The sequence below is a fragment of the Gossypium hirsutum genome, chromosome A01 (assembly GCF_007990345.1).
Source record: "Gossypium hirsutum isolate 1008001.06 chromosome A01, Gossypium_hirsutum_v2.1, whole genome shotgun sequence".
NCBI classification, from domain to species: domain Eukaryota; kingdom Viridiplantae; phylum Streptophyta; class Magnoliopsida; order Malvales; family Malvaceae; genus Gossypium; species Gossypium hirsutum.
In genome coordinates this window covers 112,342,299-112,368,602 of record NC_053424.1, presented here as the reverse complement: position 1 = coordinate 112,368,602, position 26,304 = coordinate 112,342,299, and the positions used below count along the sequence as shown (strand labels likewise).

Here is a 26,304-nt window from a genome sequence, read left to right as displayed (position 1 = left end):
AGTATTTATATATTGGATTGGATCTATATATATATATAGATATGATATTAACATATTTTATATTTGTTTAATTCCGTCTCATCTCAAAATATGAGCCTAAATTTTGTCTAAGCCCGTTCGTATTTTTAAATAGTTAACTAAGCCCATTTTAGACCCACCCATATTATTTTTTAAAGTTTTTTAAATATATTTATATAATTTTTAATTTAATATTTAATAATTTTATAGATTTTTTTATTTGTTAAAATTTTATGTATACTCACCTTAACATTTTTTAATGTTTACATCATAGTACTATTATATACTATAATAGATTTAATTTTTATGTATTATAAATTACATAATAACATAATATATAAAAATAATTTAATATCAAACAATAATAATTTAAAAACTCAGTCCATATTTTAAACGGGCCTTATTTTTTTGCTCAAACACATTTTTCGAGCCTAATATTTTTACTCAAACCCTCCTAAATTTCAAGTAGGCCTTCGGACTTAAACAGGTAGCCTAACCTATAAACAAGTCTAGTAGAGAGCTACTAACGGGGTGTTTCACACCATAGATGGTGTGGAGAGCCATTAGAAATGATGATTTTTGGAGATTTCATGAGTTTGGAAAGCTTTTTGGGAAAGATTTAATGGAGCTGTAGCTTATATCCTAAAGTTGTCTTCTTTTTGTGATGGAAAGGGTATTTATAGAGGAAGAGCTTTGATGTGATTTCCACTAGAATAATGTCCTTCTATATAGGGTGGTTGTAGAGACACGAGTGTTTCATTAAGATGTGATGAGGTGACTTGATGATTGTGCGTAAGAATGGGTATAATAATTGTCACCCAGTCGAAGGGGAAGTTATAATGTGACTTACTCTGGGACTATCGAATGTGAGGCATAGTTAAGAAGGTTAATGTAGATCCTCATTTGTCATTAGCTTGTACTTCTTTAAGAATATTTGTATCTTACACAATTGTGGTGTTCTAATATTGTCCATTGAGGTCTTAAGAGGTTACACTTAATGGAGCACTGGAAACTTAGAATGCTTTGCTAGAAATGACATTAGGGTCTTCGGAAGGCCTTCAACTAATAGGGCACTGTAACCTTAGAAAGCTTAGCCGAAAATGACACTCTAGGCCCTCGGAAGGCCTTTGCTCGACAAGACATTGGAATCTTAGAAGACTATACTAATTGAGTCTATGAAAAGCTATCTTTTATGACTATACTTACTGTAGCGACGTAAAAAATTTGCTTAGCTCGGTCGCTAATTGTGGCGATTTATTGAAAAAAAGTTTGAAATTTGACGTTTGATTTTTGAAATAAACAGGGAGTCGCCACCGATCCTTTTTCCTAGGTGTGATCGGACACCTATTAGATCTCTTATTAAAACAAATAAAGGCTAAGTTTAGGTCTACGTTAAAATCCAGAGAAAAATTAGGGTTCGGGAGTCGGTTACGCGCGAGGAAGGTATTAGCACCCTCGCGACGCCCAAAATTGGTATCTTATAAACACGTGTTGTCTTGATTTTCAAAAAAAAATACGAGTTCAATATAACATTTAGTCGTGATTCATTTGAAAAGACAAGAATTTTCAATCTTTTTGATTTTTTTAAGAAGGATATACCGTTTTAACACGAGTCGATTGATGTTCACCCAACATAGCGATGAAAACGACGACTTAGTGTTAAACCGATATGTTGCCTTTGATTATTGAAATTAATTAGAAACAAGAATGTGATTTTCGAAGAAATGCAAAACAAAATTGATATGGAATAAAAATAAATAAAATGAAAGAGCTAGGTACATATTGAAGCAGATAATCAATGTGACAATAATATTAAAACGTAATAATAGTGCATGCAAGATTAAATGTAATGATAGTATCAAATACGAGGAAACAATGAATGTACATACATAAAAATGATATTAAGAACATGCACGTCAAAACACATATATATATACTTAGTAATAATGTTAGAAATATATTATATATAATATTTGAAATATTCATGAAATGATAAAAATATATATAACAATTAATGTTAAAATATATACATAATAATATATATTGAAGGATGTATGTACATAAGAAATATATACACCAATTTGTATAATCACATTATAAAAGAAAAAGAGACAAATAATAAAGTGTTGAAATGAAATAATGGAAAAAACTATATATACATATACACATATATGATGAAATATATACAGTATTAATAACAATAATAAGGATTTTACATATATGAAATAGCATGAGAAATATACACATGAAATAGTATATAAAACTAATTAATAGAGTATAAGCGTATGTACACGATATATAAAAGAAAATATATACATGAAAATATATACATGAAATATTATAAAAATATATAACTACGGTACTAAAGTACATACACGAAATAATGTATAAAAAGAATATAACTAATGATATCAAAAAGAAAAAAAAAGTATATACATGATAATATATATGTAAAATATTAGAAATATATGTACATAATATACGTGTGAAAAAATATACACATAATATAGTATTAGAACATAATAATAATACAACATTAAAAATATATATGATATATATAAAGTATAGTGTTAAAAACACATGTATATAATATATGAATAATATATATATACGTATAATACTAAAATATTTAGGTGATGTATACATATTAGAATAGAAATCTTAGTAATAATATTACATAAGTATATACAAATATTAAGTATGTACGTATTATAAATATATGAATATATAATAAAACGTAAAGTAATGCATAATAATAATAATAATAATATAAAAATAACAAGAGTATTTAATAAGGAAATAAAAATAAACGAAAAAGGACTAAAATCAAATAAAAACAGAGTTGTGGGGCCAATTTAAAATAAAAATAGAGAAAAGGGACTTAACACGCGCATAACTTGGAGGGATCAAAAGCTCAATAAATCCAAGCCTCCAAAACGTACCGTATTGAACGGGACCAAATTGAAAACCATGTAAAAATTCAGGGCCAAATTAAAACTAACGCAAAACTTGATTATAAATGCTAGAAAAGCGGAAGGACTGTGCGCATAAATATCCCATTCACACAAAAACACTCGGATCCTGAGGTGGGTCGAGTCGGATGGTCCGACCCAGGGCAAAACAATGTCGTTTTATGCCCTGGGTTTTAAACCCAAAACGATGCCGTTTTCAAGGGCTATAAATAGCCTTTAAATCAGAAAAAAAAATCATTTGGGGCTGGGAAAGAAAAAAAAAGAGAGTGAGGACAGAGCGATTTCTGGTGGGACTCCGGCCAGGGGTCCGGTCACCGGAGCCTTGCCGGCGCCGGCGCCGGCCACCGTACACGGTGGCCGGAGAGGTAGGATTTTTCTCTTTTTTTCTGGTTTTTTCGTTTTTTTGTGTTTTTGTTATAATTTTGTACTTGTTTTAATATATATGTGTGAGAAAAAGAAACAAAATTGAAATTAAAATCACATTGGATTTTGTATTTCGGCTCTCTGATTCGTGATGTTTGAATCTGACTTTGCACTATTTTTTTGCTTTTGATGTTATTCTTGTATTATTTCAATAAAAATCCAACAACCACAAAGCTTTTTAATCGGCCTTTTTATAACCATTTTGGTTACACTATCTATATCTATTTTCTGTTGCTGTTGTGTGTGTTGTCTGTGCAGGTGGAGCAGTCCGGTGACAGAGGGTAAGTAGGGAGAGTTGGTGGCCATGGCATGGGTGTTGCGGCGCTGAGGTGACTTTGTCGATAGGGGTAGGTGGGTAGGTTCGGCGCAAGTGGGAAGGTAACTGAAACCCTAAGTCTAAAGTTAGGCTCCTGGGCTTGGGTTGAGTATTTGGGTTTAGGTTAGTTGGGCTGAATATTGTAAACGAGCTGTGGGTAGTTAATGGGTTTGGGTAGTTTTAGGTTCAATTTGGGTTAACTTAGATGGGTATTAGTTTAATGTAAATGAAACTGGGCTGAGGGCATTGTAAATGGCCCAAAATTGGTCTATAACAGCTGCCCCTCTTTGCTCATTGTCGTGTAACGGGAATAGAGCAAAGACACAAAGAAAGGCCAATTTTGCCCAGTCTTGCTGAGCTTTGACTTCTTTAGTGCAATTCTTGTTCAGATAGTCTCTTTCCAGTCCACTGTATCTTGCAGCTTTGGTTCAATCCACTGCATCTTTTGACATATGCCTTGTAGCTTCAATCTACTCCGATGTGACTTTAATTATATGCAACTTGTGGCTTCGAACTGCTTCACTTGTAACTTCAGAAAGATAAAATCTACAACTTCAATCTACTCTTCTATCGCTTCAGTGAGATGAGGTTTGTGATCTTCTCTTCTGTCGTTTCAGAAAGGCAAGATTTGTTATCCTTGATCAGCTTCATTGCAACTTTAGGGAGACAAGACTCGCAGCTTTTGACCTGCTCCACTGCAACTTTAGGGAGACCAAGTCTGGTGTCTTCTATCAGCTTCAATCTTTATTCTTTATTCAGCATGTGATCTTGAGCTCAACTTATTTCTCGCAATATGAATTGACTCTTAAAAACAGTTATTAAAAACAGAAATTGAAAATAGCTCAACACGTGAGCCAAGGCTCAACTCATCTCTCGCAATATGAGTTGGTCTTTTTAAAACTTGATTTGAAAAGTAGATTTTGAAAAACAGAAATTAAAAGGCTCAACTCACCTCTCGCAATATGAGTTGATTTTTGAAAACATGAACTAAAACAGAAATTGGAAATACCTAAGCATAGCCAAGGCTCAACTCACCTCTCGCAATATGAGTTGATTTTTTTGAAAAGCAGAAATTAAAAAAAAAGAAATTGAAGTTACCTCAGTGTGTCCTGAGGCTCAACTCACCTCTCGCAACATGAGTTGATTTTTGAAAACAGAAATTTGAAAAATAGAATTTGAAATTACCTCAGCGTGTCCTGAGGCTCAACTCACCTCTCGCAATATGAGTTGATTTTGAAAAAAATAGAATTTGAAAATACCTCAGCGTGTGTAACGCCCCGTACCCGAGACCGTTTCCGGAGTCGAACACGAGGTGTTAACGGACTTAATTCATTACTTAAACAGCTCATACAATTCATTTTAAAATTTCCAAACAAGCTGGCTAACTGCATCACAGTCTCTTTAAAAATCATATCTCAAGTTCTGAAACTCAAAATCAAATTCCGAAAATTTTTCCTGAAACTAGACTCATATATATATCTACTAATTTTTTTCTAGAATTTTTGGTCAGGCTAATTAGTACAGTTTATTAGTTAAAGTCTCCCCTGTTTCAGGGTTCGACTACTCTGACCTCTGTGTATTACGAATCAGATATCTCCCTGTACAGAGATTCAATGACTATGCCGTTTGTCTCTAATAAAACTAGACTCAATAAGGAATCTGTACATATAAATCATGAACTCTAATTATCTTTGTAAAATTTATGGTGAATTTCCAAAGTCAGAACAGGGGATCCAGAAATCGCTCTGGCCCTGTCTCACAAAAATTTAAACATCTCATAAAATATAGCTCATATACCTGTTTTGCTTCTTCCATATGAAAATAGACTCATCAAGATTCGATTCCATAACTTATTCATCATCTAATTGTATCTCTACTATTTTTAGTGATTTTTAAAACTCACGTCACTGCTGCTGTCTGAATCTATTTTATGGTAAATTTTACCTATTTCATGGTTTCCATGGATTAGCTAGCAATTTGACATACATAACACCAAATATGATCATGATTAGCCATTCCAATGGCTAATCATTACCAAGCATTTCCATACCACTCAATAACCATATCATAAGACCATATACACAAAATGATTATAATGCTATACATGCCATACTCAAAATATACAAGCCATTATGCCAAGATGGTATACGGATAGTGTGAGTGTGCCTCCGACCATTCCCGATTTCCGAGCTGGCTTGTCAACACTACAAGGAATGAAAAGGAGGGAGTAAGCATAAATGCTTAATAAGTTCATATGCAAATAGCAAGTAACATAACCATATAAGCAAACATAAAACATCATTTGCATAATCATCACCAAGACATTCATATCACATTTTCATTTATCATCTTACCATATTGTTGTTATATCGATTTTTCAACTCGAGGGTTAAGTACATACCTGTTCAAAGTACCCATTTCACAACACTTACCAATACGTCCCTTTCATCTTGAGTATTTCTCCATTTCAGTAGAACTTTACCCGTTGAACACATCGGAATATAATTCGGATACATGGAAAGTTTGCACATAAGTGCCACATATGTGGCCAAGCTACCATGTAACCCGCCCATAAGTGAACTCGGACTCAACTCAACGAGCTCGGGCGTTCGCATCCATAAGTGAACTCGGACTCAACTCAACGAGCTCAGATGCCTAGTTACATCTCTCGAACTCGGACTCAACTCAACGAGTTCGGACGCTCGCATCCATAAGTGAACTCGGACTCAACTCAACGAGTTCGGATGCCCAAATATCCCAGTGACATGTCACTTGTATCCTAATCCATTCCTAAGGTTCAACGGGACATTTTTCGCAATCATATGTCTCAACCATCTTCTATGGAATGTCGATACCGATACTCGGTAGTATTTCACATTTTCCAAGTATATCACATAATTTGATATATTATCAAACAATTGTCACAAGTATGATATTTCATAATAATTATCATATCATTTAAATAACATTAAAACATTTAAAACAATAACTATGTTACCAACATTTACATATGAACTTACCACGTATGCGAAAAAGGCTACTTTTACCATTTCGTCCACAACTTGGTATTTTCCCCATTTTAGCCCGAGTTTCAGTTTTCCTTGCTCTATCATTTAAAATATAGTCTAGTTACGACTCACATTATTCAAATTGAACCAAAATCATATTTTGGAAAAATTACAATTTTGCCCCTAAACTTTTGCATATTTACACTTTTGTCCCAAAGCTCGTAAATTAAATTTCAGCCTATTTTCTTATGTTTTATGACATGCTGATCATTTTTACCTTCTATGGCAACATCAAATTCTCACTCTAACATGTACTTATGACTATTAGGTATTTTTACCTATTAAGCCCTTTTGCTCGTTTTCACTTAAAACCGAGTAGCACAAGTTGTCTAACATAATTTAAAACCTCATATTTTATCATAAAACACCAAAATACACAAATTTCACCTATGGGTATTTTTCCAAATATAAACCCTAGGTTAAATTATTGCTAGCATAAGCTAAATCGAGCTACCAAGACTCCAAAAACGTAAAAATCATTAAAAACGAGGCTAGAACGGACTTACAATCGAGCTTGGAAGCTTTAAAAACCCTAGCCATGGTTTCTCCTTGCTATATTCGGCCATGGGGTTGAAGATGAGCAAAATTGGCTTTTAATTTTGTATTTTAATTCATTTTACCCCTAAATGACCAAAATGCCCTTACTACTAAACTTTCCAAAAATTCCATTCATGTCCAATTTTTGTCCATAGACTTAGAAATTGGTAAAATTTCTATTTAAGACCTCATAATTAATATTTCAAAACAATTTCATACTAGAAACTTCTAGAATGCAAGTTTTACAAATTATTCGATTTAGTCCCTAATTTCAATTTAAGCACTTTATGCATAAAATTTCTTCACGAAATTTTCACACAATCATGCAATCATATCATAGACCTCAAAATAATCATAAAATAATTATTTCTATCTTGGATTTTATGGTCACGAAACCACTATTCCGACTAGGCCCAAAATCAGGATATTACAGCGTGTAACTCGAGGCCCAACTCACTTCCCGCAATACGAGTTGATTTTTTTGAAAAACAGAAATTAAAAGTCTCAACTCACCTCTCGCAATATGAGTTGATTTTTGAAAACATGAATTAAAACATCAAAATACCAAAACTTGTCATTGGTAGAACTCAGGCGTTTTTTCCTTTGATTCAGTGCACCTATTATCATATCTTCTTGCTTTGCTGGAGTACCTGTATATGTCATGCATGATGTTATCATGATATGCACATGTTTGTCTTAAATGCCTTTATGCCTACATGATTATGCAATGCGCCTTAGGCATGTTTGTCGTATGCTCCTTTTTCGTCACGATTTTTGATGATCTGCGTTCATTGCTTTGACTCTTGACTTTCTCTTCAAGCTTTGTACCCGTCTCCAAGTTTCACGAGTAATCTGTGTTTCTCAGATATCACTCTTTTGTCCTTGGTTGAACTTTGTCCTTGCTTTGAGGCTCTTGTATTTGTCAAATTTCCATTCAGGTAATGCTTAACACTTCTTTTGTTTAGAATATGTCATTTCACTATTTATCATGTAAATAAACACATAATGAGATGCATAAAAATGGTTAGGTAGGGGCAAAAAGGCTACCTCTCATTTATTTATTTCAAATGTAGCAAACAAAGAAAGTTAATCAATGATAGTAAAAAGTGTCATAAAGAGAAAAGGGATCGCATTCAACGGATACAAATGCTCTAGATATTCAACACATGAACTCTTCCACATTCCTTCATCTAGAATCTTTTCGAGCATGGCTTTTTACGTAAAAGATTTCGAGTTTTCATAAATGCTTCAAATACTGTAGTCTCGCTGTTTGACCCACCGTTCGAAATGCCTTATTCTTTAAGCTCGGGTTTGCTTTTCGGGTTTTCATCCTAATCTTTTGTGTTTAATCAATACGCTCTTTTCGGGTTTTCACCTTGATCCCCCTTTTTCTTTTTCTTTTTTATTTTTTCTCTTTTTTTTTAAGATGCCCTTTTCGGGTTTTCATCTTGGTTTCCTTTTTCAAGCATAATATTTCTTTACAGCATCTGAGTTCACTGGATTCGGTAACTCCTTCCCATCCATCTCGGTGAGAATCAAAGCTCCGCCCGAGAATACCTTCTTTACGACGTATGGGCCTTCCTAATTTGGTGCCTATTTTCCTCGGAAGTCTTTTTGTATTGGGAGAATCTTTCTCAGTACGAGTTTTCCTTCGTGGAATTCTCTTGGCCGTACTTTCTTGTCATGGGCTGTGATCATTCTCTTCTAGTACATCTGTCCATGGCAGATTGCCTTCAGACGTTTTTCTTCAATAAGGTTTAACTGGTCATATCGAGCTCGGACCCATTCTGCTTCTTCTAGTTTTGATTCCATTAAGACTCATAGAGAGGGGATCTCAACTTCGATAGGTAGCACAGCTTTCATTCCATAGACCAGAGAGAAAGGAGTTGCCCCCGTAGATGTCCGTACAGATGTGCGATATGCATACAAAGCAAAATGTAGCTTTTCGTGCCAGTCTTTATATGTCTCGGTCATTTTCCCAATGATCTTCTTAATATTCTTATTGGCTGCCTCAACAGATCCGTTCATTTTCGGGCGATAGGGTGATGAGTTATGATGCTTTATTTGAAATTGTTCACATACTTCTTTCATCATCTTGTTGTTCAGGTTCATGGCGTTATCTGAAATGATTCTTTCAGGCAAACCATATCGACAAATGATTTCCTTTTTCAAAAACCTACAAACTGCGGTCTTTGTCACATTGGCAAACGAAGCGGCTTCTATCCATTTTGTGAAGTAATCAATGACCACAAAGATAAACCGGTGTCCATTAAAAGCTTTTGGGGAAATTGGTCCTATAGCATCCATGCCCCACATGGAAAAAGGCCACGGAGAAGTCATGACATGAAGGGGCGAAGGGGCTACATGAATTTTATCACCATAAATTTGGCATTTGTGGCATTTTCTTGCAAAACTAATGCAGTCACTTTCCATCGTTAGCCAGTAATAACCGAGTCTCATGATCTTCCTGGTCATAGTGAAACCATTGGCATGTGTCCCACAAATTCCCTCATGGATATCTTCAAGTATTTTTTTAGCTTCAGCAGCATCCACGCATCTCAAGAGCACTTGATCTTTTCCTCTTTTGTACAAGATATCCCCATCAAGAACAAACCCCGTTGCCATTCTTCTAATTGTTCTTTTGTCGTTCTCATTTGCTTGCTCGGGATACCTTTTATTTTTGATGTATTCTAAGATATCATGAAACCATGGCCGTCCATTTGGCTCTTTTTCAATGCTGAAATAGTGTGCAGGGACCTCGTATATGCTCATTTTGAGGGGCATTATTTCTGTTTCTCTACTTGCTTTGAACATTGAAGCCAAAGTGGCCAGGGCATCAGCCAATTGGTTTTCTTCTCGTGGGAAGTAATTAAAAGTTATTTCTTTGAATTTTTTAATCAGTCCTGACACTAGATCATAGTATTTGAATAATTTTGAATCTCTCACTTCCCATTCTCCATGGATTTAGTATATCACCAATGCTGAGTCTCCATACACCTCTAAGATTTCAATGTTTCGTTCAATAGCTGCACGAAGTCCCATGATACAGGCCTCATATTCCGCTATGTTATTGGTACAAAAGAAATTCAGTCTGGCAGTGAACGGATAATGGTTCCCTTCTGGTGATACTAAAACCGCTCCAATCCCATGCCCCAATGCATTCGATGCACCATCAAAGCTCATCTTCCATGACTTCTCTTTTAATGACTCGCATTCTTTTCCCGTGATGCACATCAAGTCTTCATCCGGGAAATCAAATCTCAATGGCTCGTATTCCTCCGTTGTTCGATCTGCTAAGAAATCAGCTATTGCACTTCCTTTTATCGACTTTTGACTCACATAGATGATGTCGTACTCCGATAGTAAGATTTATCATCGTGCCATCGTGCCATTCTTCCAGTGAGTGCAGGTGACTCCATCATGTACTTTATTGGATCTAGCTTTGAAATCAACCATGTCGTATGATACAACATATATTGCCTAAGTCTCCGAGCTACCCAAACCAGAGCGCAACAGTATTTTTCAATGGACGAATACTTTGCCTCGTGTTCATTGAACTTTTTGCTGAGGTAGTAGATTGCTTTTTCTTTCTTTCCTGACTCGACGTGTTGCCCCAGTACGCAACCCATTGAATTCTCGAACACAGTCAAATACAATATCAATGGTCTTCCCGGCATTGGTGGTACTAGCACTGGAGGACTAGACAAATACTATTTTATCTTGTCAAAAGCCACTTGGCACTCCTCGTTCCATTCTCCGGGATTATGTTTTCGAAGGAGTCGAAAGATTGAGTCGCACTGGTTAGTGAGTTAAACAATAAACCGAGCGATGTAGTTCAACCTTCCTAAAAATCCTCTGACTTCTTTTTGCGTGCGCGGAGGTGGCAACTCTTGAATGGCTTTTATTTTATCTGGATCAACCTCGATACCTCTTTCACTGACAATGAAGCCTAGCAACTTTCCCGAGGTAACCCCAAACGTACATTTGGCCGGATTGAGCTTTAGCTGAAACTTTCTCAGTCTGTTGAACAACTTTTTCAGGTTCACTACATGCTCTTCTTCCCCTCGGGACTTAGCAATTATATCGTCGACGTAGACTTCTATTTCTTTATGCATCATGTCATGGAATAATGTTACCATAGCCCTCTGATACGTTGCCCCAGCATTCTTTAATCCGAACGGCATCACCTTGTAGCAAAATGTTCCCCACATTGTTATGAAAGTAGTTTTCTCCATATCTTCAGGGGCCATCTTGATCTGATTGTACCCCGAGAATCTATCCATGAAAGAAAACAATGAATACTTTGATGTGTTATTAATGTGTGGTAAGGGAAAATTATCTTTGGGACTTGCTCGATTCAAGTCACGATAATCCACGCACATTCGTACTTTGTCGTCTTTCTTTGGTACCGGGACTATGTTAGCCACCCACTCTGAATATTTGGAGGCTTGTAGGAAGCCAGCATCAAATTGCTTCTTGACTCCCTCTTTTATTTTCAATAACATCTCAAGTCTCATTCATCTTAGCTTTTGTTGAATGGGTTTGCATTCTGACTTTAATGGGACCTTATGGACTACTACATCTTCATCCAATCCTGGCATGTCTTGATATGACCATGCGAATACATCTTTGTACTCGAGGAACAAAGCAATCAAATTATGCCTGGTGCTCCCTAAAATGGAGGTCCCAATCTTCACCTCTTGCTTCTTTTCTTCAGTTCCCAAATTTATTGTTTCAACAGATTCTTGATGAGGCAAAATCTGTTTATCTTCTCGCTCTACCATTCTTAGCAAGTCAGAGGACGAGACATAGTCTTCGGCATTTTCTTCAACTTTGAATTCTCCTAAACAAATAGCATTCTCAAAATCGATTTCAGGACTCGTAACGGGTTTGTTCATGCTGTTGATATCCGAGCACCTGAAAGTTAAATGAAAAAGGAAACTATAGAGGGGCATCCCAATATTGGAACCAACAAACAAAATGTTATGGCATGGTATGAGGCAAATGTACAGATAGGCTATGAAATGAGAAGATGGTTATGAAATTAGTGATAATGCGAAAGATCGTGACAAAATGCATCTTCATTGATATTCATTTAAATGATAAAGAGCGAATGCAAGCTCTTACAAAAAAATTCTATTATATCTAAGGACACAATAGAGGGGTAATGTTTGAGCATTACTCTGAAGACTTATAAACTACAAGAAGGTCTTCGGCAGTCCAATTGTTCAACATGAAACCAGGAGGACAAGGGCGTATCGTTGAAACATCTTTAATAGCCTCACTTCCTTTGTCAATGACATTTATACTGACATTCTGAAGACCCCTTTCAATTAATAATAGCGTGCTTTGTATATTATCCTGTCCGGGGTATATCATCCCTGCAGATGTAAATATTTTTGACAAAGGAGGGTACGTTATGGGCTCTTATTCTACTTCTCGGCCCAAAATTCTCGCAATCCTTCTCTCCTTATCCTTCTTCCACTATTTTCTTCTTTGACGCATGTCCGGCTGGAACCCCAAACCGTATCGGGCCTTGTAGTGCACTGGCTTTAGAGCCCTGACTATTCCTTGTAGGTACCTTCCCAAATCTTTCCTTGCTCGAGCCCCCCTTCCTACGGTCAGTTTGACACCTATCCTAATATTTCTCGACAGTTTTGGCTCAAGAATTCTGTTTCCCTCAGCGACGAATGTGGCATCGACAAATTCAAGAGATCAGAAGGAACATTCTGTAGCATCTTTACTCACTTCAATGTATGGTGCGTCGGTAGAAATAGATGCTACAATGTCTTCTTCTCCCTCAACGGTGACCAAACAGCCATCCATGATGAATTTCACCTTTTGATGGAGGGATGATGGGACTGCTCCAGCAAAATGGATCCAAGGTCTTCCCAAGAGACAATTGTATGATGGTGTAATGTCCATGACTTGAAACTCAACATCATATATATAGGGACCCACTTCTAGAGGGATCTCGATTTTTCTCATGACTTCTCGTCTTGTTCCATCGAATGCCCTTACTGTAGAATGGCGGGGCCTTAGATAGGAAAAATCCATCGGAATCCTAGAAAGTGTGGCCAAATGCATGACATTGAGTACCGATCCATTGTTGATGAGCATGTTCGGTATTATATAGCCCTTACAACGGGTTATGATATGCAATGCTTTCACTGAGCCTCTACCATTGGGCGGTATTTCATCATCACTAAAAGAAATGAAATTATCCGTATTCAAGTTGTTCACCCACCTATCCAGTTTTTCAACGGATATATTGTTTGCCACGTAAGCTTGATTCAACACCTTTAACAAGCCGTTCCAGTGAGGTTCTGAATTTAACAGCAGAGATAATACCGAAATTCGTACTGGCTGCTTACTCAATTGTTCCACCACGTTGTACTCACTGTGCTTAATAAATTTTAAGAATTCCTGTGCTTCCTCCTCGTCCACAGAATTTTTAGCTTCTTGCTCAGGCACAGTTTCATGTTCATCTTCGGTCACACGCATTAGTGCTTTTCCTTTCTATTTCAAGTCACTGTTCTTCTTCACTGGTTCGACCTCTTTCGAATAACATCTTCCACTACGAGTGAAATAACCTACTTCCCCAACGCTTGAAGTCATGGCTTTGGTTTTTTCATCTTCAGGTATGACGATATTGACGTCATATTTCTATGGTACTGCTTTATCGTCCTTGTAGGGGAAAGGAAATGGTACCTCGATTATCACTTTTAGTTTCACCGGCTCCTTCTTCACGTCATAATAAATTATTAACGGTCGATCGGCGCTATACGGGAAACCTGACGATTGATGGTCAGAGGCGCATATTTCTCCTTTATCGGCCTCTTCTCCTTCATAAAAGACCTCAATCTCTTTATTATCCATCATGTTTTGTAGTAATCTTCTGAACTCCTTGCAGGACTGAATGTCGTGTCCTTCAAAACCATGGAATTCGCAAAAACTTTGACCTTTTTCATTTCTTCCTTCAAATATTCTGTTAAGATGATAGAGAAACCCCTTTTTAGCTAGTACCTCCCAGATTTTCTGCAGAGGTGTTCTTATTTCAGAAACCCATCTTCTACTTTGTCATTTGTCCTCCTCTTCCACTGCGCTCACATTCCCTTCGGCGTGGTTTGGGAATGGGTTCCCGGATGTACCGCCGGTGCCATCAAATCGCAAAATACCCTCATTGATGAGTCCTTGAACTCTCCTTTTGAAGGCCAGACAGTTTTTCATAGAGTGCCCCTGGTTCCCGGCATGGTATGCATAACTAGCATTAGGATCGTACCATTTCGGGTATGGAGGTTTTAGGGGTGCCATGTAATGGGGAGATATTAATTGCTTCTCCAAGAGTTATGGGTACAGTTCCCCATACGATACGGGAATAGGGTTGAGTTGCTGTTTCTCGGGATTGGGCCTTGTTGGTCTTGGTTCATTTCTGGGTTGGCTTTGAGCGGGTAGAGTGTTTTGTGGGAATATAGTGACGGGCCTTTGGTTGTTCATGGCGTATACAGGGTAGGAAGGAGGTGGTGCTTGGTAATAAGAGGTCTGAGGAGGATAATAGAAATTCGAAGGATGATAATTTTGAGGTCGGGGTTGGTTTGGATATGGATTAGGGGTATAACGGCTTCCCATTCCCACCATGTGGGCTTCTGGTTCTTTCTTCTTCATGGGTGCTGCCCTTTTTGAACCTTCTAAACCTTCCATTCTACCACTCTTGACGGCATTCTCTATGAGCTCACCGGATATTACAATATCCGCAAAATCATTCGTGGCACTTCCCACTAGTTTGTCATAAAACGGCACTTTCAAAGTGTTGATGAAGAAAACGGTTATCTCCGTTTTTATTAGTGGAGGTTCCACTTGGGCTGAGATATCTCTCCACCTTTGCGCATACTGTCTAAAAGTTTCTGCTGGTTTCTTTTCCATCATTTGTAGGGTCATTCGATCAGGCACTATATCTGATACATGCTTGTACTGCTCACAGAAGGCTGACGCCAAGTACTTCCAATATCGGATCTTTTCCCTACTAAGCTGGTTGTACCACCGAAGAGTCGATCCTACTAGACTATCCTGAAAACAATGTATGAGTAGCTTATCTTCGTTCACATAACCCATCATTTTCCAACAAAACAAGACAAGATGCACCTTTAGACATCTCGTGCCATCGTATTTTTCAAAATCGGGTACCTTGAACTTCGGAGGCAGAACCAGATCGGGCACCAAGCTGAGTTCTTTGGCGCTCAATGCAGAAGAGGCTTCAGTACCTTTTATCGCCTTGAGCCTTTCTTCCAAGCTCCTATACTTGTGCTGAACATCATGATCATTCATTTTCAACCTAGCTATCTCTGCTGGATCGTCTAAATCTGGAACGAGTGGATCAGCAGGACTAGCCCCCAGGTTTGATACAAACATTCCTTGCCCTATGTGAGCAGGTGGCACCCCCCGTTGCTCCAGGTCTGTGGGTTCCCCTTGGGTGTACCCTCTTTGTGTTGCATGGGCATGCGGCGGAGTGAATCCTGGGGGATAGAGCTTATCTTGACTGTGATTAACTCTTGATCGAGGTTCCTCGATGTCAGGGCTCTGCATGGGTCCCTTTCCTTTAAATAAAGCTGACATCATCTCCATCATCTTGGCCATTTGGTCTCTTTGTTCAAGCGATTCTTCTCGAGACATCTTGGCCTTTTCTCGTTCAAATTCTTGTCTTGCCATTTCTAACTCAGACGACATTTCCTCCGAGAAAAGATTCTGGACGGTGTAGTTCGTTGACGGGATTTGCTGACTATTCATCCGTTGCTTTCTCCATATGTCGTAATCTTGAGTGAGGGTATCAGCATACAGAGCCAATTCCATCAGATGAATTTTCTTCCAAGACTTTGCAGTGTCTCGGACCCTCTTCATATACCCTTCTCCCGCAAAAGCGAACTCAGACTGTGCTAATCCTCCACTGGCGGGTATGAATTGTCGCGAAGAAAATTGCCTTTGGACTAATAGCGGGGCTGATGCGGTCGTTGAGAGCACCAAAAATATCATATTCCCTGTAAAATAACAAAAAAGAAATAGTAAAGGGGAAGTAGGGTCGAATCCTCAGAGACCGGATTATACGAATTCTTGTCTATCGAAATCCTGGGCAGAATCGTGCCTAAGAAAACCTGCGTTCCTGGAAAAAAATAAAAAACAGAATTTAAGAATTGATTTTGGAAGCGAAAATAAAATAAAAATAGAATTTAAAGTTTACTGAAATTATGATTACGAAAATAATAAAAATAATAAAGAGAGTTTTAAGAGAAAATAAATTCTAATGGGAAAGTTCCAGCCTCCGGTTGTCTCATTCCGCCTTGGGCTCAATCCTTGGCTTTTGGATGATCCTTTTCGACTCAAGTAAGCCAGTTATAGTGGAAGAGGACGCCTACGACCATCAGCTTCAAAGATTAGATTTAAGATTTTTAGGGAACCTGACTCTAGCCAGTAATCTATGCTAGATCAACGCTTCTCAATGGCGAATCCCACGCCATTTTGTCTCTTTGGCTCGCTAACCTCTGACGCAGTAAGTTAACGAACCGACTATGCAGTCCTTCCAAAACATACAAAGCGGCCGCCTTTACATATGCTGAAAAGCTTACTTCTTAAGGGCCATGGACGGAAGCGTCAACCCGTAGTGCGGAGAAACGATGAATACTTGGCGAGAAGGCTAAGTATGGATTCTAGGCCTCAAGAACCCTTTTTGGGGAAATATTGACAACTTTTGGCTAGAAGGGTTTTTTAGTGGCTCATGATAATGGAGGGAAAGCAAATAAATAAAAATATGGAAAAAGAAATTTTATTGAAAAGAAATATGAAAGAATAAAAGACTTTTGGGGGAGAGTGTTTACAGAAAAAGATGCCCTCAAATAGAGTCACTTTACCCCCTATTTATAGTGCTAGGGAGATAGTCTAATTGAACTTAAATTCTAAAAAGATAAATACATTTAATTAAAGATAAACAAAGATAATCAAAATAAAATCCTAAATTTGAATAATCCTAATAATTATCTTAATATTAATTATCCTAATAGAATAAAATAAAATAGAGTCTTCCAAAATAAAATCTCTTCTATTTGCTTTTAAGTCCTTGTGCCTTCCATGTTCGCACTTTTGGCACCATATTTGTCCCACATTGCATATTGGCCAATTTAATCTCCAAATTGACACTTTTTCCCTTGAATTTACTTTTCGCCTCCAATTTAGTCCCTAAAAGATAAAAAGACATAAATAGCTCAAATTAGTAGGCTCAAGCTCAAAATAAACACATGATTAATGTATAAAAACACGTCATTTTAGAGTATTATCAGGGGCATATCCAACTCCTCCCTATAACCCGAGTAGTGGTACCCAATCTTGATTTCCAACCTTGTATAATAGAACCGAAGGGCGGATCCACGGTGCTCTCCACGTTATATCCTTGGCGCGAAGGTTCTGAAAAACTTAGACCCAATGCTGTTCAGTGACTTCCTTTGGCCATTCTTTCTTGAGATAAGCTTCCAACGGGGCAAATATTTTTGAAAACATATGGAACGGTGTGCGCTCTACTTTCCAGAAGTGACTCAAAATCCAGACATTTAGTAACTGCGCGCATCCGATAAAGTGTCCTTTCCCTATTTTCCTACAACTGTTTAAGGATCTGAAGGTCTCGGCTAGGATAGTAGGGACGGGGTTGATTCCTTGTTTTAATTTTTTTTAAAAATCCACCACCGCAACTTCTATGTGTCCAAGGACTTTCGGGAAGATGATCAAACCGTAAATGGCCAAAACAAACAGATTTACCCTTTTCAACATGTCAGGATGGTTCAGAACCAATTCTTGTAGGGAAGACCATGGAATGCAAATTGTTTCATTTTTCTTCTTTATCTGTTTTTCGGCCCATGCGTCAGTCATATCTGTCAATCTCACTAACTTCTTCTTGAAGGTCATCGGCTTAGGCTCCTTCACATATACTTTATAGAATTGCGCATTTTCAACACGAATCAAAGCAACGTACTCCTCTATAGTCGGAGTCATATCTTCTAGATTGAAGGTAAAACATTGGTAAGCTGGATCCCAAAATCTGACCATGGCTTGGATCAATCGTTCGTCTACGTTGACAGCGATCAAATTGGCTATGTCTTCATATCTCTCGGTAAAGATACCCCTAGTGTCGGAATCCCACTGATTCTAAACCCGAACCAAATCTTCAAGGTTATTCTGGCAAACATTCACAGTTACGTGCTCGGGCAGATTAGTAATACATCCCTCCACTAGACTATCCCCTTTTTCTTTCTGAGTTTTTAGAGACCAGTTCCGAACCACGGCATTCTTCTCGGTTGTTTGCATAATTGACTCTTCCATTAGAAACCCGTTTTTTTGGCAACCAATCTCTAGTCAACACATTCCTAATATGATGCCTATAATGCATGATGCAAAATAAGAACACAGACAAATATCTTAGTTAGTATAACAAATATGAATTACGGAAAATCAAAATAGAAAGTGTAAATGTCAAAAAAATAAAAGGGAAGAGGCGTTTCTCCCATGTATTTATTTTGGTGACCATTAACGGATGGAGGTTCGACATGGCTCTAGTTAGGTGGCTCGTACGGTTCACTATATGCGGTTTCGGTTCTAGATAGGTACTCGAATTGTCCGTACTGTCATCTACTAAGATCAGTATGAAGCCTCGGTCGTAGCCCATCACAGGCTCACGAGTTCAATTCGAGGGATTACATTTACTTATGCCTATGCGAAGGGACAAGTTAACTCACGAAAGCATAAGTCATATGTATCCCGAAAGTATTCACTAGCCTGTACGAAAAGACGAGTTAACTCACGAAGGCGTAGCGTTTACTTTCACTTAAACGGACGGAGCCTGGGTATAGAGCTCATGTTATGCAAGAATGCACGTGCACGGTGTGTGGGGAGAAACTCACAAACCTTTACGTTTTATTAAAAAAAATTAAATCAAACCTAAAACCATAAAAATTTAAAGCTTTAAAACAACCAGACAAAACAAGTTAGAAGAATATATACAACACGATGCAAATGCATGATTTTTCAAAAACACAATTTTAGGATCACGACTAAACATTAATTTGAACAAGGAATTTTAAAAATTTTGACAACAAGCGTTTAATTCAACTCGACTCTCAAAATGCAACGTCCCTAGCAGAGTCGCCAGCTGTAGCGACGTAAAAAATTTGCTTAGCTCGGTCGCTAATTGTGGCGATTTATTGAAAAAAAGTTTGAAATTTGACGTTTGATTTTTGAAATAAACAGGGAGTCGCCACCGATCCTTTTTCCTAGGTGTGATCGGACACCTATTAGATCTCTTATTAAAACAAATAAAGGCTGAGTTTAGGTCTACGTTAAAATCCAGAGAAAAATTAGGGTTCGGGAGTCGGTTACGCCCGAGGAAGGTATTAGCACCCTCGCGACGCCCAAAATTGGTATCTTATAAACACGTGTTGTCTTGATTTTCAAAAAAAAATACGAGTTCAATATAACATTTAGTCGTGATTCATTTGAAAAGACAAGAATTTTCAATCTTTTTTATTTTTTTAAGAAGGATATACCGTTTTAACACAAGTCGATTGATGTTCACCCAACATAGCGATGAAAACGATGACTTAGTGTTAAACCGATATGTTGCCTTTGATTATTGAAATTAATTAGAAACAAGAATGTGATTTTCGAAGTAATGTAAAACAAAATTGATATGGAATAAAAATAAATAAAATGAAAGAGCTAGGTACATATTGAAGCAGATAATCAATGTGACAATAATATTGAAACGTAATAACAGTGCATGCAAGATTAAATGTAATGATAGTATCAAATACGAGGAAACAATGAATATACATACATAAAAATGATATTAAGAACATGTACGTCAAAACACATATATATAGAATTAGTAATAATGTTAGAAATATATTATTATAATATTTGAAATATTCATGAAATGATAAAAATATATATAACAATTAATGTTAAAATATATACATAATAATATATATTGAAGGATGTATGTACATAAGAAATATATACACCAATTTGTACAATCACATTATAAAAGAAAAAGAGACAAATAATAAAGTGTTGAAATGAAATAATGGAAAAAACTATATATACATATACACATATATGATGAAATATATACAGTATTAATAACAATAATAAGGATTTTACATATATGAAATAGCATGAGAAATATACACATGAAATAGTATATAAAACTAATTAACAGAGTATAAGTGTATGTACACGATATATAAAAGAAAATATATGCATGAAAATATATACATGAAATATTATAAAAATATATAACTACGGTACTAAATTACATACACGAAATAATGTATAAAAAGAATATAACTAATGATATCAAAAAAAAGAGAGTATATACATGATAATATATATGTAAAATATTAGAAAATATATGTACATAATATACGTGTGAAAAAATATACACATAATATAGTATTAGAACATAATAATAATACAACATTAAAAATATATATGATATATATATAAAGTATAGTGTTAAAAACACATGTATATAATATATGAATAATATATATACGTATAATAATAAAATATTTAGGTGATGTATACATATTAGAATAGAAATCTTAGTAATAATATTACATAAGTATATACAAATATTAAGTATGTACGTATTATAAATATATGAATATATAATAAAACGTAAAGTAATGCATAATAATAATAATAATAATAATAATAACAAGAGTATTTAATAAGGAAATAAAAATAAACGAAAAAGGACTAAAATCAAATAAAAACAGAGTTGTGGGGCCAATTTAAAATAAAAACAGAGAAAAGGGACTTAATTATAACACGCGCATAACTTGGAGGGGTCAAAAGCGCAATAAATCCGAGCCTCCAAAACGTACCGTATTGTACGGGACCAAATTGAAAACCATGTAAAAATTCAGGGCCAAATTAAAACTAACGCAAAACTTGATTATAAATGCCAGAAAGCGGAAGGACTACGCGCATAAATATCCCATTCACACAAAAACACGCGGATCCTGAGGCGGGTCGAGTCGGATGGTCCGACCCAGGGCAAAACGACGTCGTTTTATGCCCTGGATTTTAAACCCAAAATGGTGCCGTTTTCAAGGGCTCTAAATAGCCTTTAAATCAGAAAAAAAAATCATTTGGGGTTGGGAAAGAAAAAAAAAAAAGAGAGTGTGAGGACAGAGCGATTTCCGGTGGGACTCCGGCCAAGGGTCCGGCCACCGGAGCCTCGCTGGCGCCGGCGCCGGCCACTGTACACGGTGGCCGTAGAGGTAAGATTTTTCTCTTTTTTTCGTTTTTTGTGTTTTTGTTATAATTTTGTACTTGTTTTAATATGTATGTGTGAGAAAAAGAAACAAAATTGAAATTAAAATCACCCTGGATTTTGTATTTCGGCTCTCTGATTCGTGATGTTTGAATCTGACTTTGCACTATTTGTTTGCTTTTGATGTTATTCTTGTATTATTTCAATAAAAATCCAACAACCACAAAGCTTTTTAATCGGCCTTTTTGTAGCCATTTTGGTTACACTATCTATATCTATCTTCTGCTGTGTGTCTTGTTTGTGCAGGTGGAGCAGTCCGGTGACAGAGGGTAAGTAGGGAGAGTTGGTGGCCATGGCATGGGTGTTGCGGCGCTGAGGTGACTTTGTCGATGGGGGTAGGTGGGTAGGTTCGGCGCAAGTGGGAAGGTTAGGGTTTCAGTTTCTGAAACCCTAAGTCTAAAGTTGGGCTCCTGAGCTTGGGTTGAGTATTTGGGTTTAGGTTACTTGGGCTGAATATTGTAAACGGGCTGTGGGTAGTTAATGGGTTTGGGTAGTTTTAGGTTCAATTTGGGTTAACTTGGATAGATATTAGTTTAATGTAAATGAAACTGGGCTGAGGGCATTGTAAATGGCCCAAAATTGGCCTATAACACTTACAATAGAGTGGTGTCAAGAGTTGCCATATGATACCTTGATGCATAAAATATGAGAGGTGCAGATTGTGTGTGGTTCATGCCATATAAGGTCCGAAAAGGTATTAATAATTTTTGGGATCTAGAAGTTTTCCATGTGATCTTAGTGGAATTTTTTTTTTGGTAGAACACACTTTTTGAATTTCATCCATGAGAAAGATCCATGGGTACACCTTTTAATATGCTTTTTTAATTAGCCCACTTTTGGCTTCTGGCTAGCTTCTCTTTTGCTTGTGGTATTACATGCTTAGGATGGGTTTGGATGGGCGATCGGGTGCGGTGCGTTTAGCATACTTTTTCTTTCACGCTATAGTATTATTATAGTATCTAATCTTACTGTCACAGCTATTTTTATACTAGATATATATAATGAGATCTACATATAATAAAATCATACTTTAGAAAAATGTTTTTGAGTAAATGAGGTAGAGATATAATAACATAAGTTTTTATTAGTTTTGTAAATATAAATATAATATGAATATGTTAAATTCATAACACAAATATGACATTGGATTAGTGTCCATGACACATACAGTATTGGAACTTTGAATATTAAATTGTAGTTTGTTGTGAAGTAGTTGAGTCTAGTATACTGTTTCTCATCCACAAATTTTGAACTTTTTCAATGGCAATGAATCAAGGAAGAAGGACTGCCATGAAATAAAAAGATGTAATAACAAATTGGTTCCCTCTAACCTTTCCCTTTTAACAAAAATGAGTAAAGACTATGAAACCCTACCAAGATGAGTTTCAATTTTTGGGCAATTATTGAGTTGTTGTAAAATTTTATGATGGGTGTGTATCGTTTTGCTCTGTGGGGTCTTCTAATAATACCTTCTTCCACATACCAAAATGAAAGCCAATCATTTCTCAAATTATTTAGTGGATGAGGACTTTGCTTTAGCTTCATCTATCACCATGCTAAGTTCATGAACTTATATTATATGAATCGCGATTTTTAAATTTTACATTTTTTTAATGTGATACTTGCGTTATTTTCTCTAATGTGATATCTATATTTGACAAACGTTGTACATTTTGATACCTAAAAGTGGCCGTGTTAATTTTTTAATATTTAATTCGAGTTTTAGAGTTTATTTGATGAAAATTCATAATTAGCTAATAATATTAGCAATTAACTTTCATCAAACCAACCTTGAAACTTGAAATTAAACACAAAATTAAATAAATTCACAATTAACCATCATTTTATTATATTAACGAAAATATGAAAAATTCAAACTTAAAAATATTAGCAATTAACTTTCATCAAATTACCCTAAAACTTGAATTAAATAAAAGTTAACACCCTTAACTTTGGATATAAAAATATATAACTTTTGACAAATACATATACTGGATTGGACCAAAAATTAAGACAAATATCACGTTAAAAAATAATGTCAAACTCAAATACCAAATGTTACATTAAATCTATATTAATTTATTTTTTTTCATAAAAAATATATATATCCTAGAAAGCCATTGATTCCACATATATAAATGACTAATAATTATCAGAGTATTTGGCAGTTCACCTAAATTTATAAGGTGGTGGGGAAAATAATTGATGATATTCCTTCCTAGCAGACCAAGGTGGTAACAGTGATGGCGACGGCAAGTTTGTTGATAACACTGGTATGGCATCAGGGATTGCCAAGTATTATGATACAGCTGCTTGCTTACAAAACAAGTATTTGACTGGGCCACTAGGGTCTCTACCCGGGGGGTCTCACCACAAATGTTCATTAATTAAGGATGGCAATAAAATTGATTTCCCTGCTGCAAGATGGAGATATGCTACTTGTTATGAGTCCCAAATTAGGTTGGTATAATTTATGAACTTCATTCTTATGGCTGTGGTTCACAGACTCTGGTAGGGATATTAATCAATACCCAATGTCTAAATGTAGAACAGTTTTCTTTCTTAATGATTATTTATTATATATGCGTAATAATTCACGTTAATTCTGTTGAATTTGTTGATACAATCATAGATTTGTCTCATGAGCATGGGAATTTGTTATACCTCTTTTAACTTAGGATACGTTACAGTGCGATAGGTCATTTGAGGAGTGTCCCCACCCAAGAAGAACCAAGAGACCATCAGAAGCTCTACCTTCCGACTTAGCTATCCGGCTTGGTAGGAGGCAGTTGCTCGAGGAAAAAAGTCACTTGTTCTTTACGAAAGGAGACCACCACTCGTTCCTTCAGGCACTCAGTCTTTTGTTAAGAACGTGATCCTTTAGGTCACAAACTTAACATGCGTTCAACCATTTTGTACAATGAATTAAAAGGAATGACAAAATACATTCTATCACAAGGATACTCGTCCCATCATGGACATCCACCCCATGGGTCCTACAATGATGGTCTGATAGCGAATCCGCCACGTTAATGTTACTTAACATGGGACCACACCTATAAATAGTCCCCAAAATGATGGAGCAGAGATCGACTCTCCAAACACTTTATCTTGCACTCTGCCACTTTATCCTCCACTTCCATCATGTCCACTCTCTTTACTCTCCAACCCTTCGCTAGAGAGGGTGAACGAGCTTCCATCAACACTATCACATATTTTCTTTTGTATCTCCTTCTTATTAAACTCATACATCAACAATATCTATCTCTCTATAAAAAAAATAAAATTTTAGTATCATTCATAAATTAAAAACTTGAAAGATTCCATGCTTCAACTTAAAGAAGAAATAGTAAATGGTTTCTTTTATAAGGCTTGACAAATTTTAGGTAAAAATAATTTTTCTATCCCTCTAAATTTTGAAAGTGAGAAATTTTGGATAATTAATCATAAAATTAATGTATTTCGTCAATTTTACATTATTTTGATTGGTATAATAATAAATTTTACTCTCGATGTTTACAAATTTTATTAACTTGATCTTGATTATAAAAAAAATTAACAAATTTAGCCTCAATATTTATAAATTTACACACGCTGCAAGCAAAATTGACCAACCATGACCGAATTGATAAAATGTATAAACATTCACAACTAAATTTATTATATCAATTAAAATTATGTAAAATTGATAAAAAATATTAACCACATTTAATTACTTATTTTTAAAATTGACAAAATTAAATTATTTCTAATTTTTCGAAAAAGGTGAATTAAGCTTCCAAAATTGAGATACACTGCACTGGTTTTTTACCTAAAAGTTACAAAACCAAATTCTTGGTGATGATTGAATTTAGTTAAGTTGTCAAGCAATCTCATGTATTGAAGAAAGGTAGTAATTTATGTGCAACTTTTGTTTATATATATATATTAATAAATTTAAATTATATATATATATTTTACACGATATTTATAATTATTTATAATCTTTCTTTAACTCATAAATAAAAAAATAATACATTTCAAAATATTCAACTTATAGCAATTAAGTTAAGACTTAATACAAGTATAATTTTATATTTATCCCACCGCCCAATGCACTCCACCAATCAAATTTGTTTAGTGGGACACTAATAGCACACTCCTTTCAAACAAGTCCAAAGCTAACTCTATCCAATCAGTAATTTTCTCTGCCACGTGGCAATCAATCCCTTTTAAGAATCTTCTATATCCACGTGTCATTTTCATATCTCCTGGCATGAACGTGGCAACTGCTGGTGCCATCGCAATCCATTCCTAGTATCACTACTCCATTATTGAACATTTACATAATTTCGTTGAAAACAAATCTTTCCTACTATTTGTTCTTTACTTCTAATTTGGCGTTATTCCACACTTAATTTATTTTTAAAATATATATTTATTGATTGGTTAAAGGGTTAATAAGCATTATTATTTTTTTCAAAAAATCAATTAAATTTGATATTAAAATCTATCAATTGAATTTTTAAATAATAACTATCATTGACTATTATTGTGTTGACATATCAATTAACAATTATCAATTTAATTGTCATAATATTTATGTGATAATCGATG

At 35.7% G+C, this 26,304-nt stretch overlaps 1 long non-coding RNA gene across 1 annotated transcript; it reads left to right on the top strand.

Moving 5' to 3' along the window:
• The first annotated feature begins 21,485 nt into the window (after positions 1 to 21,485).
• Positions 21,486 to 22,423, top strand: LOC107925869 (uncharacterized). Its single transcript, XR_001692077.2, has 2 exons — positions 21,486 to 21,655; positions 21,955 to 22,423. It is a non-coding gene; the product is annotated as an uncharacterized lncRNA (long non-coding RNA).
• Positions 22,424 to 26,304: the final 3,881 nt, after the last annotated feature.